Source organism: Chrysemys picta, chromosome 1 (genome assembly GCF_011386835.1).
Source record: "Chrysemys picta bellii isolate R12L10 chromosome 1, ASM1138683v2, whole genome shotgun sequence".
In the NCBI taxonomy this organism is placed as follows: Eukaryota; Metazoa; Chordata; order Testudines; family Emydidae; genus Chrysemys; species Chrysemys picta.
In genome coordinates, this window is record NC_088791.1 from 358,298,873 (window position 1) to 358,311,434 (window position 12,562).

The 12,562-nt window shown below is 63.3% G+C and overlaps 1 protein-coding gene across 1 annotated transcript in view; it reads right to left on the minus strand.

Annotated features, from left to right (window-relative positions):
* TRIM3 (tripartite motif containing 3) overlaps nt 1–11,164 on the minus strand; it is a 48,505-nt gene extending 37,341 nt beyond the window's left edge. The window contains 1 exon segment of the mRNA XM_065581935.1: nt 11,139–11,164. The gene's annotated coding sequence lies outside the window, so the exon portion shown is untranslated.
* Nucleotides 11,165–12,562: the final 1,398 nt, after the last annotated feature.

Below are 12,562 nucleotides of genomic sequence, written 5' to 3' on the forward strand. Positions count from 1 at the left end.
GCCATGGACGACGTACTGAGCTCAACGCAGCACAAGTGTGTTACATCGACCCTAACAGTCCTCCAGCAGCTGTCCCACAATGCCCCCATTCTGACCGCCATTGTGAACTCCACTGCCCGGGGATCACAGAGACCAGAAGCCCCCCCCCTGGATTTCTGTAATTCCCTCTCCTGGTAGCCCGGCGGGGCGAGCACACCCAGCAGCTCTCCACTGGGGTGTGGATGCCCCGCTGGCCAGGCCTGGCGCTCACGGGGGATGCTGGATCTCCGGGGCCGGAGGGGAGAAGCGGCTGTGCAGGTGCCTCTCCGATCTGGCCGTACGTCGACAGCTCTGATCCGGTTGCTCGGGGGAGCAGGAGAAGGGGCATCAAGGCATCACACCCTGCTTACCGCGTTAGGGGAGCCAGGGAAGGGGGGTCTCACGGTCTGTACAGACCATACTGACCTAGGGACCAAGGGCCTGTTAGCTGAAGCTGCGGCCATTGTGGCCCTGCGGGGATCCCCTGCCACACCCGGGGAGCGACTGACCCAGATAAGGAGGAGGAAAGAAGCGACGGAGGCAGGAGGACAGGTTCCACGAGATGCAGCAAGCCAGCACTGCACCCGGCCGTGAGCAGCGGGCCCGGGGGGTGAGCACTGCAGACAGCCTGGAGAAGGAGAGCGGAGAAAGGCCCAGCAGGTAAAGGAGGGGGAGCTGCACCAGGATGTAACAGGTTTCAGAGTAGCAGCCGTGTTAGTCTGTATCCGCAAAAAGAAGAACAGGAGGACTTGTGGCACCTTAGTTAGTTAGTCTCTAAGGTGCCACAAGTCCTCCTGTTCTTCTTTTTGCAGGATGTAACAGGGCTTCTCCGGCAGCAAACACAGATGCTGCAGGCACTTGTGGACCTCCAGGCTCAACTAATGCAGGCTGGCCTCCCTCTGCGTGGGAGAACAGAAGCAGAGCACATCCCTGCACCCCCCGTTTTCCACATGGCCTCAGGGCCAGCATGGCTGCCCCCACCGCTCCACCACAGGGAGAGCCCAGACACCACCACTTCCCCTGCGCTGACACAGCCGACGGACGCACAGCGCCGACGCACATCCCTCTTCCTTCCCCTTGTCCGTTTAATAAGGTGCCAAAAATCTCTCCGTTTCCCGGGATTTACTAGCACATTCTGCAGCTTGTTTGCGGAGTGTGCTCCTGCCACCGAATAAAGCAATTGGCCTTTGTTGGCTTACCACACGTGCTGGACAATGCGCGCTGGCGCGAAAGGAACAGTCTTGTGCACTCTCCCCCACAGGAGCAGCGACCCGCCTGGCGCAGCACGCGCCCCAGCGTGCCTAGCGCACTGGCAGTGACAAAGGCACAGATGTGCAGCACCACACAGTTCCTCCCAAGCCCCGCTGCTGGGCACAGACCACCCAGCCCATCGGTCCAGGGCTCTTTCAAAGCCTCCCTGAGCCGTAGCTCCTCGCTGAGCTCATCTCGTAGCCCTGAGGTCTGGCTGGTCCAACCCGCTCCCCTCCGACCTGCACCCCTGAAGCAAGTCCCCCCCCCCTTTGCTTCTCAAATGCTATGCAGGACACGGTAGGCAGCTACAACCGTTGGGCTCTTTCTTCCACGGAGATCTAATCTGGGGAGTAGAGAACGCCAGCACCCCTTCCCTCTGCCAAAAGCACATTCCCCCATGTCACAGTGTCACTCACCACACCGGTGCCTCCTACTGGCCGGTTCGGGAATTAGCTCTGGTCAGCGGGTGTGCCCTCCAGTGGTGGTGGCTCTCCCGTCCTCGTCTCCACCTGCAGACCACTGCAGTTCCCGTCTCACTGCCTCTGCTTCGTGTCCTCCAGCCGTGTCTCCTTCCGGGGGACTCCATCCGCAAGAGTCTAGCTGCTCCTCGCGGCAGCTTGGCAGTCCATAGCCTAGTCACTTCTTCAGCGGTGAGTGGTTTTGGGGGGGGGACCCAGGCCCACCCACTACTCTGGGTCCCAGCCCAGGGACCCTACAAACAGCAGCTTCCCGCTGACCCTCCTTTCTTTCACCACCAGTCTGTCAAATCCCTGGGCCACTTCCCCATGGCCTCAGTTCCGTCTGCTCCTGCCTCTGGCTCCAGCTCCTTTGCCCTCTTCCCAGGGCCTCGAGCCTGTAAGTCCTGGCAGCCACCAGGAGCCCTCTCTGGCTCCCCTGGTCCCTGCTAGCACCTGCCCCTCCCCAGGAACTGGTCTCTCTGTAGCCCTCTAGAAAGTCAGTCTTTTCCCTAGGGCTCCCTGCAGCAGACTCGCTCACTCTGCTCTGCAGCTCCCTTTAGTATGGGCCGCCTGGGCCCAGACTGAGTGTCTGCCCTAATTGGCTGTTTCCCTGGCAGCCACTCCTTTGGCTGCCTGGCACTCAGCCGCCCTAGGCTGGTTTGAACCCTCGCAGGGCCAGTGTGGGGCAGGCGCCCCGTCACATCCCATCACGCTGCTGAGCCGGAAGCTGAATCTCAGCCTGCTGCCGCGGGGGCCGGCATACGGCTCCAGGAGAGTAAGGGGCAGGCTGGGTGCCCAGGGTCACGGCTGGCATTTCAATATCGCCTATGGGAACCCACCCACGTCCCTGGCGATCCACCGGCGCTTGTGTAGCCATGGAAAAGTCGCCCTTTCTCGATGGACTCGGGGGTCAAAGTAGGGATGTGCGTGCTGGCTGTCGCTCCCCACTGCTGCAAAGCCATCCACACTGCCCAGAGTCACAGTCCTGCCTCGCAGGAGACCATCAATGGCCCTGCAGCACAACGGACCCCACGGTGGATTTTCCAACTCCAAACTCATTTCCCACTGACCAGTAGCAATCCAGCATTGCAAGTTTCCACAGTGAGATTGTCACTTGCTTCTTCACCGGCAGCGCAGCCCTCGTGCTGGAGTCCCGGTGCCGGAGGGCTGGGGAGAGCTTGGCACAGATCCAGGAACGCGGGTGCAGCCACTGCTCATCATCCCACAGCTGCATTACGACGCGATCCCACCGGTCATGCTTGTTTCTTGGTGTGACGAAGTGGGACTGTTCTTAATGTTTCCTCTGAATACTGTGTGCGTGCCTCAGTTCCCCCTATGCATTTCTCCAGTATCTAGATGGTGGGACAAGGGGGTGTGATCATTGCAGCGACCCCCAGAGGGCAGGTGTGACTGCTGACGGGCTGCCTGGGCACAGAGAATGGCTGGACACTCTCTGGAGCCCGTCCTCTGCAAGAGCCAGCAGGAGGCGTTGGAGAACAAAGCGAGAGGTGGAGGCCAGGTGACCTGTTTGCCCAGGAAAGAGACAAAGGAGGGAGGAGGGCAACAGGGCGGGTCTGAGGCCGGGCTGCTGGAAGCGAGTCAGTCTCCTGGTTGGGGACTCAGGGGCAAGGGCCCGGGGCTCTGGATCCCCCCTCCCCACAATAATAACCCGCCTATGTCACACTCGGGCGGGGAGTGACGACTGGCTGCGGTGTGGGGGGCAGAGCCCTTTGGGGGTGAGGCTCCCCCAGGGGTCCCGCCCATGGAGACTCGCTGTGGGGAGCTCCCAGGGTGACCAGGGGGCTGAACGCTCCGAGGTCAGACCCAGGAGGTGCCAAAGTGGAGCAGGGTCCTTGCCCTGGGACAGGTGCCCTGAGGGGAGATGCTGCCCCAGAGCCCTGCCTGGCATCACTCCGAGCGGGGCCAGGGCCCTCAGCCTGGGCACCCGGGACGCTTGGGCCCAGATGCGGCGCTACACTCTCTGCAGCTGCTCTGTGAATACCACCAGCCCCCTCCAATTGGATTTCACTACGTCCCCCAGCGTCGGCATGTTCCCCGCAGCTCTGCAAACACCGGGGATTGCGCTTGCTGGTAACGCTCACGACCACGGAGCAGAGCTGTGCAGGCTCCATGCTTCTGGGAGAGGTGGGGGACAGCGACTCGCCCAGCACAGGAGCGTGGGGAAGCAAAAACAGGTGCCAAAATTATGGGATAGAGATATTATGGGATGGAGAATATTGCATTATGGGAAACGGACCTCTTGCTCCCAGTGACCCATGCTCTCGTTTCTGTCTCACCATGCACTGCCTACGCTACGCGCCACACTGGACGGTGGCAGGTTGCTCGCTGGGCCCCCCCCAAAGCGTACAGCCCCATGCACAGACACAAGCACTCCTGGTGAGTCCGCGTAGTGCTGACACGAGGAGCCAAGTGTGCACATGCACCAGTGACGTGTGACTGCAGGGGCTCTATGCCGACGTAACCTGTCGGCAAAACGTCGTCGTGTCAACGCCCTCAGCGACACTGGTATACACATGGCGGGCGGAACCGAGAGGGGTCAGTAAAAGGAACTGGCCAAGGCCAACCCCATATCAGCGCTCTGTGCTTTTCCCTTCAGTCCTCTGGGCTCCCCTAAGGACTCCCCGGGTGGCTAATAAACCCGACTCTCTTCCGAAAAGGCGGCCTGGTGCATTCATCGCTGCAGAGGGGACCCATCTCTGAGCAGGGCCCGTTCGCTGGCCCCTGCGGCACCCGACGGGATGTATGCAGCCCCCATCAGTGCAGACACCCCCCAGAGGAAAGCACCCGTCTCCCCTCGCCCGGTGACACCTCTAGACTGGGCGAGGCGCAGTCTCCCCTGCGAAGGCGAGGACGGGATCCATTCAGAGCTGCCCCGGCTGCAGCGACTGCTCCGGCCAGTCCCAGGTGCGGCTGTCTGGCTGCCCGGCCTGTGCCAGCGTCAGCCCCAGCTGGTGGGGCCTCCCCATAGCAGTACCTGACTAGAACTCAAGGCCTCGGCGCACAGTGCGGCTTGGCCAGCCCGCTGGAAGCTCTGATGCTGAGTCAGGGGAGCCCACCCCCGCCGGGACACGGCGCTGGGTCACAGGCAGGTCCGGCCCCCCCAACCGCACCGGGACACGGCTCCCCCAACCCCGCCTCCGCCGGGACACGGCCCCCCCACCCCTGCCGGGACACGGCGCTGAGTCACAGGCAGGTCCGGCCCGCCCAACCGCACCGGGACACGGCTCCCCCAACCCCGCCTCCGCCGGGACACGGCCCCCCACCCCTGCCGGGACACGGCCCCCCACCGCCGCCAGGACACGGCGCTGGGTCACAGGCAGGTCCGGCCCTGCAGCCCCCCCCACCGGGACACGGCCCCCCACCCCCACCGGGACACGGCGCTGGGTCACAGGCAGGTCCGGCCCGCCCAACCACACCGGGACACGGCTCCTGTGACGAACTGGGCCTGTTCTCACTGTGGTCTGTGGATGCTGACAGGGGAGTGTGCTGGGATAGTCTGCATTGGAGGATGGGATCGGCCCGGGGGCGCATTCCTGGGAGTGTAACATGAGAACCCAGGAAGGGGTTGAAGGCCAGGTGACTCCTTAGCCCGGGAAACTGAACAAAGGCTGTGGGAGGGGTCGCTGAAGGCAGTGTGCTGGAAGCGGGCTGGAGAGATGGCTGGGAGACAGAGATGGCTCTGACCCCCCCCCGAAGGGGGGCGGGCTGGGATGCCCTGGGACCCCAAGCTGGACTTAACTGAGGGGGTCCTGTTGTCTGTGCCTGCAAGACCTGTCTTGGACTGTATTCCTGTCATCCAAATAAACCTTCTGCTTTACTGGCTGGCTGAGAGTCATGGTGAATCGCAGGAAGCCGGGGGTGCAGGGCCCTGAGTCCCCCAATACTCCGTGACAACTGGTGGCAGCGGTGGGATCTACTGCACCCCGTGGACGGCGCTTCCTGCAGTAAGTGACTGGGGAGCAGTAAAACGAAGGGGGATTGACGGGGACCAGGCGTGCTGAAGAGTGAGAGAGAGACGGTTATTACCCCTGGGAGTGTGTGACCAGCGAGAAGGACTTTTGCAGTAACAGGGTCCCCCGGGGGGATCGCAGCGAGTGGTCCCAGGGGCGGAGGAGTCTGCAGCTCGACCCTGGCAGAGAGGCGGTGACCTCGAGAAGGGCTGGCACACTAGGGGTCCCCCTGGGAACTGTGGGGAGCTGTGAGCACACAGGCCGGTGAGTGGCCAGCAGGAAGATGTATGCCAAGCGGCTTAAGAGTGACCTGGTGGAGCTGTGCAAGCAGAGGCGGCTGCGCATTGGGAGGCTCACCAAAGAACAGCTCATTGCCCAGCTGGAGGCGGAAGATCGCGCGAATGAACTGATCCCTGTGTCTCAGGGAAGCAGCCTGGCAAATGCAGCGCAGGCACCAGTGTCTGTCCCAGCTGGGAGTGGTCAGCCGGCTGCTGAGGGCTTCCCGAGACCCCTCCTTCCTATGCCTAGGGGAAGGGTGGGGAGGAGCCCAGCAAATACCGAAGGCGCCGTGACCCCCCCGGCCAGCAGGGGGTCCCCCCGGCGAAGCCCGCCGGCCAGCAGAGGATCCTCCCGGCAACGTTCGGCATCCGGGGAGCGGAATTGGCTGGAATGGGAGAAAGAGCTAAAACTGAGAGAGCTGGAGGATCGTGAACAACAGAGACAGCATGAAGAGAGACAGCGTCAGCATGAACGGGAGGAGAAAGAGAGACAGCATCAGCGTGAAGAGAGACAGAGACAGCATGAACGGGAGGAGAATGAGAGACAGCATCAGCGTGAACGGGAGGAGAAAGAGAGACAGAGACAGGAGAATGAGAGACAGCGTCAGCATGACCTGGAACTGGCGAGATTGAAGGGCAGCGAACCCCCGGCTGCGGTGAGTGAGGGGGGACCCAGGACTGCACGGAGCTTTGATAAGTGCATCATGGCCCCATACAAGGAGGGGGAGGACATGGATGACTTCCTGGAGGCCTTTGAGACGGCCTGCGAGCTGCACCGGGTTGATCCCGCGGACAGACTCCGGGTCCTTACCCCCTTACTGGACCCCAAATCCGTGGCATTGTACCGCCAACTGGGAGAGGCAGAGAAAGGGGACTACGAACTATTCAAAAAGGCCCTGCTACGAGAGTTTGGGCTGACTCCTGAGATGTACCGGGAAAGGTTCCGGAGTCAGGATAAAACCCCTGAGATCTCATATCTGCAACTAGCCGCCCGCATGGAAAGATACGCCAGCAAGTGGGCTGGTGGGGCCCAGACGAAGGAGGACCTGATTAAACTGCTGGTACTGGAGCAACTGTATGAGCGGTGCCCATCCGACCTGAGGCTGTGGTTGGTGGACAGAAAGCCAGAGAACCCGCGACACGCCGGGCAGCTGGCTGATGAGTTTGTAAAGAGCCGGTCAGGGGGTGGCAGGGAGGAGCCCCAAAGGAACAGGCCCGCCGCGATGCAGAGAGAGAGTCACCCTGGGACCTCCCAAAGGGGGAATATTGGGAATCCCCTCCCCCGGGAAATGCCCAGCATCAGGGACAACCGACCGGCTCGAGGGGACCCACGGGACCTGAGCTGCTATTACTGCGGCCGAAGAGGCCACGTTCAGGCCCAGTGCCCCAAGCTCAAGGACAGACTGAGCAGACCGAACCCGCACCGGGTTAACTTGGTAGAGGCCCAGGCGGACGAGGGGCAGGCTTCTCACGCAAGAGGGGCTGGCAGCTTATCAACTGCTCAAGAAAGAGAAGGGCCCCAGGCCAGCTTCTCTGGGGGGCCAGATGCTCCGGATTCAAAGTTCTCCGTTTACAGGGTTGGCGCGGGGCTGTCCCTGCGGAGCGAGTGCCTTGTTCCCCTGGAGGTGGATGGGAAGAAAGTTTATGGATACTGGGACACGGGCGCAGAGGTGACACTGGCCCGGCCCGAGGTGGTGGCCCCAGATCGGGTGGTGCCCAACACCTTCCTGACCCTGACCGGGGTGGGCGGGACCCCATTCAAGGTTCCCGTAGCGAGGGTACACCTGAAATGGGGGGCCAAGGAGGGCCCCAAGGACGTGGGAGTGCACCACCATTTGCCCACTGAGGTGTTGATGGGGGGGGGACCTAGAGGACTGGCCAAGCAGCCCCCAGACCGCCTTAGTTGTGACCCGCAGTCAGAGCCGGCGAGGGGCACTGCGCCCTGGCCTTGAGGGGGGTGCCTTGCCTGAGGGGCAGGACCCTAACCTGGTGGGGAGGGAACGCCCAGGGACACGGCTCAGGGAGGCTGCAGCTTCGGACCCAGTGGGCGAGAAAGAGCAGGTGGCCATCCCCGTCCCAGCTGCTGAGTTCCAGGCCGAGTTACAGAGAGATCCCTCCTTGCGGAAGATAAGGGACCTGGCCGACCTCAATGCGGTACAGACCATGGGACGAGGTGGCCGGAAAAGGTTCCTGTGGGAGAAGGGGTTCCTGTACCGAGAATGGGCTCCCCCAGGGAAAATGGAGTCAGGGGGGATCAGGAGGCAGCTGGTGGTACCCCAGAAGTATCGCCGCCAGCTGCTGTGCCGGGCCCATGACATTCCTCTCTCAGGGCACCAGGGAACCTGGCGTACCCAGCAGAGGCTGCTACGGAGCTTTTACTGGCCTGGGGTCTTTGTTACTGTCCGACAGTACTGCGGATCCTGTGACCCCTGTCAGAGGGGCAGGAAGGCCTGGGACAAGGGGAAAACAGCTTTAGGACCCTTGCCCAGCATAGAGGAGCCTTTCCGGAGGGTGGCCAAGGTAAAAAGGGCGGCTCTGAACCAAGAGAGCCCAAAGCACAGACCTCCAGACTGGAGCGCTGGGAGAAGACCACAGCCCAGTTGGAGCCCCAGAGGTATGGGGGTGGGAAAAGGGCACAGGCCGCATAAACCTTCCCACATGCGAACTGCGAGTGCCATCAAGCACCCCGACCTAAGGGGGGGGCGTGAAACTGGAGGGGCCTGGTGTAATTCTCACCAAGGAATGGGAGGGATGCGGGGGCATCCATGGGAACGGGGATAGGTTCGAACTTCCCCGGGTCACTGGCTAAAGTGACCCTGCTCAGTTCGGTCTCGAAGGGGGAAGAGATGTGACGAACTGGGCCTGTTCTCACTGTGGTCTGTGGATGCTGACAGGGGAGTGTGCTGGGATAGTCTGCATTGGAGGATGGGATCGGCCCGGGGGCGCATTCCTGGGAGTGTAACATAAGAACCCAGGAAGGGGTTAAAGGCCAGGTAACTCCTTAGCCCGGAAAACTAAACAAAGGCTGTGGGAGGGGTCGCTGAAGGCAGTGTGCTGGAAGCGGGCTGGAGAGATGGCTGAAAAACAGAAATGGCTCTGACCCCCCCGAAGGGGGGCGGGCTGGGATGCCCTGGGACCCCAAGCTGGACTTAACTGAGGGGGTCCTGTTGTCTGTGCCTGCAAGACCTGTCTTGGACTGTATTCCTGTCATCCAAATAAACCTTCTGCTTTACTGGCTGGCTGAAAGTCATGGTAAATCGCAGGAAGCCGGGGGTGCAGGGCCCTGAGTCCCCCAATACTCCGTAACAGCTCCCCCAACCCCGCCTCCGCCGGGACACGGCCCCCCACCGCCGCCGGGACACGGCGCTGGGTCACAGGCAGGTCCGGCCCTGCAGCCCCCCCTGCCCCTCTTCTCACTCACCGCTGGCAGGTGTGCAGGCAGAGGGGTAGCCCTGGGGAGATGGAAGGGGGCGACTGTGGGGCAGGGGACAGAGCGGGGCGGGGGGTGATGGTGAGACACTCACCGCTCACAGGTGTGCAGGCAGAGGGGTAGCCCCGGGAGGACAATGGGGGGGCACTAGAGGGACAATGGGGGGCACTAGAGGGCACTCACCGCTCACAGGTGTGCAGGCAAAGGGTTAGCCCCAGGGGGATGATGGGGGGACGATGGGAGGCACTAGAGGGACGCTCACCCCTCACAGATGTGCAGGCAGAAGGGTAGCCGCGGGGGGGGGGGGGGATGATGAGGGTGTTAGGGGGGCACTCACCGCTCACAGGTGTGCAGACAGAAGAGTAGCCGCGGGGGGCGGGGCTGATGGGGGGATGTTAGGGGGGCACTCACCGCTCACAGTTATGCAGGCAGAAGGGTAGCCGCGGGGGGGGGGGGATGGGTGGGTGTTAGGGGGGCACTCACCGCTCACAGGTGTGCAGGCAGAGGGGTAGCTGCGGGGGGGGTGTTAGGGGGGCACTCACCGCTCACAGGTGTGCAGACAGAGAGGTAGCTGTGGGGGGGGGTTGTTAGGGGGGCACTCACCGCTCACAGAAGGTGTGCAGACAGAGGGGTAGCTGTGGGCGGGGGGTTGTTAGGGGGGCACTCACCGCTCACAGAAGGTGTGCAGACAGAGGGGTAGCTGTGGGGGGGGTTGTTAGGGGGGCACTCACCGCTCACAGAAGGTGTGCAGACAGAGGGGTAGCTGTGGGGGGGGTGTTAGGGGGGCACTCACCGCTCACAGGTGTGCAGGCAGAGGGGTAGCTGTGGGGGGGGGTGTTAGGGGGGCACTCACCGCTCACAGGTGTGCAGGCAGAGGGGTAGCTGTGCGGGGGGGGTGTTAGGGGGGCACTCACCGCTCACAGGTGTGCAGGCAGAGGGGTAGCTGTGGGGGGGGGGTGTTAGGGGGGCACTCACCGCTCACAGGTGTGCAGGCAGAAGGGTAGCCGCGGGGGGGGATGGGTGGGTGTTAGGGGGGCACTCACCGCTCACAGGTGTGTAGGCAGAGGGGTAGCTGTGGGGGAGGGGTTGTTAGGGGGGCACTCACCGCTCACAGGTGTGCAGGCAGAGGGGTAGCTGCGGGGGGGGTGTTAGGGGGGCACTCACCGCTCACAGGTGTGCAGACAGAGAGGTAGCTGTGGGGGGGGGGTTGTTAGGGGGGCACTCACCGCTCACAGAAGGTGTGCAGACAGAGGGGTAGCTGTGGGGGGGGGGGGTTGTTAGGGGGGCACTCACCGCTCACAGGTGTGCAGGCAGAGGGGTAGCTGTGGGGGGGAGTTGTTAGGGGGGCACTCACCGCTCACAGAAGGTGTGCAGACAGAGGGGTAGCTGTGGGGGGGGGGTTAGGGGGGCACTCACCGCTCACAGAAGGTGTGCAGACAGAGGGGTAGCTGTGGGGGGGGGGTTGTTAGGGGGGCACTCACCACTCACAGAAGGTGTGCAGACAGAGGGGTAGCTGGGGGGGGGGGGGTGTTAGGGGGGCACTCACCGCTCACAGAAGGTGTGCAGACAGAGGGGTAGCTGTGGGGGGGGGGTTGTTAGGGGGGCACTCACCGCTCACACGTGTGCAGACAGAGAGGTAGCTGTGCGGGGGGGGTGTTAGGGGGGCACTCACTGCTCACAGGTGTGCAGGCAGAGGGGTAGCTGTGGGGGGGGTTGTTAGGGGGGCACTCACCGCTCACAGAAGGTGTGCAGGCAGAGGGGTAGCTGTGGGGAGGGTGTTAGGGGGGCACTCACCGCTCACAGAAGGTGTGCAGGCAGAGGGGTAGCTGTGGGGGGTGTGTTAGGGGGGCACTCACCGCTCACAGAAGGTGTGCAGGCAGAGGGGTAGCTGTGGGGGGGAGTGTTAGGGGGGCACTCACCGCTCACAGAAGGTGTGCAGGCAGAGGGGTAGCTGTGGGGGGGGTTGTTAGGGGGGCACTCACCGCTCACAGAAGGTGTGCAGGCAGAGGGGTAGCTGTGGGGGGGGTGTTAGGGGGGCACTCACCGCTCACAGAAGGTGTGCAGGCAGGGGGGTAGCCGTGGGGGAGATGGGGGGGTTGTTAGGGGGGCACTCACCGCTCACAGGTGTGCAGACAGAGGGGTAGCTGCGGGGGGGGGTGTTAGGGGGGCACTCACCGCTCACAGAAGGTGTGCAGACAGAGGGGTAGCTGTGGGGGGGGGTTGTTAGGGGGGCACTCACCGCTCACAGGTGTGCAGACAGAGAGGTAGCTGTGCGGGGGGGGTGTTAGGGGGGCACTCACTGCTCACAGGTGTGCAGGCAGAGGGGTAGCTGTGGGGTGGGTTGTTAGGGGGGCACTCACCGCTCACAGAAGGTGTGCAGACAGAGGGGTAGCTGTGTGGGGGGGTTGTTAGGGGGGCACTCACCGCTCACAGAAGGTGTGCAGACAGAGGGGTAGCTGTGGGGGGGTTGTTAGGGGGGCACTCACCGCTCACAGAAGGTGTGCAGGCAGAGGGGTAGCTGTGGGGGGGGGGTGTTAGGGGGGCACTCACCGCTCACAGAAGGTGTGCAGGCAGAGGGGTAGCTGTGGGGGGTGGTGTTAGGGGGGCACTCACCGCTCACAGAAGGTGTGCAGGCAGAGGGGTAGCTGTGGGGGGGGTTGTTAGGGGGGCACTCACCGCTCACAGAAGGTGTGCAGGCAGAGGGGTAGCTGCGGGGGGGTGTTAGGGGGGCACTCACCGCTCACAGAAGGTGTGCAGGCAGAGGGGTAGCTGCGGGAGGGGGCATGGGGGGGTGTTGGGGGGCACTCACCGCTCACAGAAGGTGTGCAGGCAGAAGGGTAGCCGCGCGGGGCGGGGCTGATGGGGGGTTGTTAGGGGGGCACTCACCGCTCACAGGTGTGCAGGCAGAGGGGTAGCTGCGGGGGGGTGTTAGGGGGGCACTCACCGCTCACAGAAGGTGTGCAGGCAGAGGGGTAGCTGTGGGGGGGGGCATGGGGGGGTGTTGGGGGGCACTCACCGCTCACAGAAGGTGTGCAGACAGAGGGGTAGCTGCGGGGGGGGGGGCATGGGGGGGTGTTGGGGGGCACTCACCGCTCACAGAAGGTGTGCAGGCAGGGGGGTAGCCGCGGGGGGCGGGGCTGATGGGGGGGTGTTAGG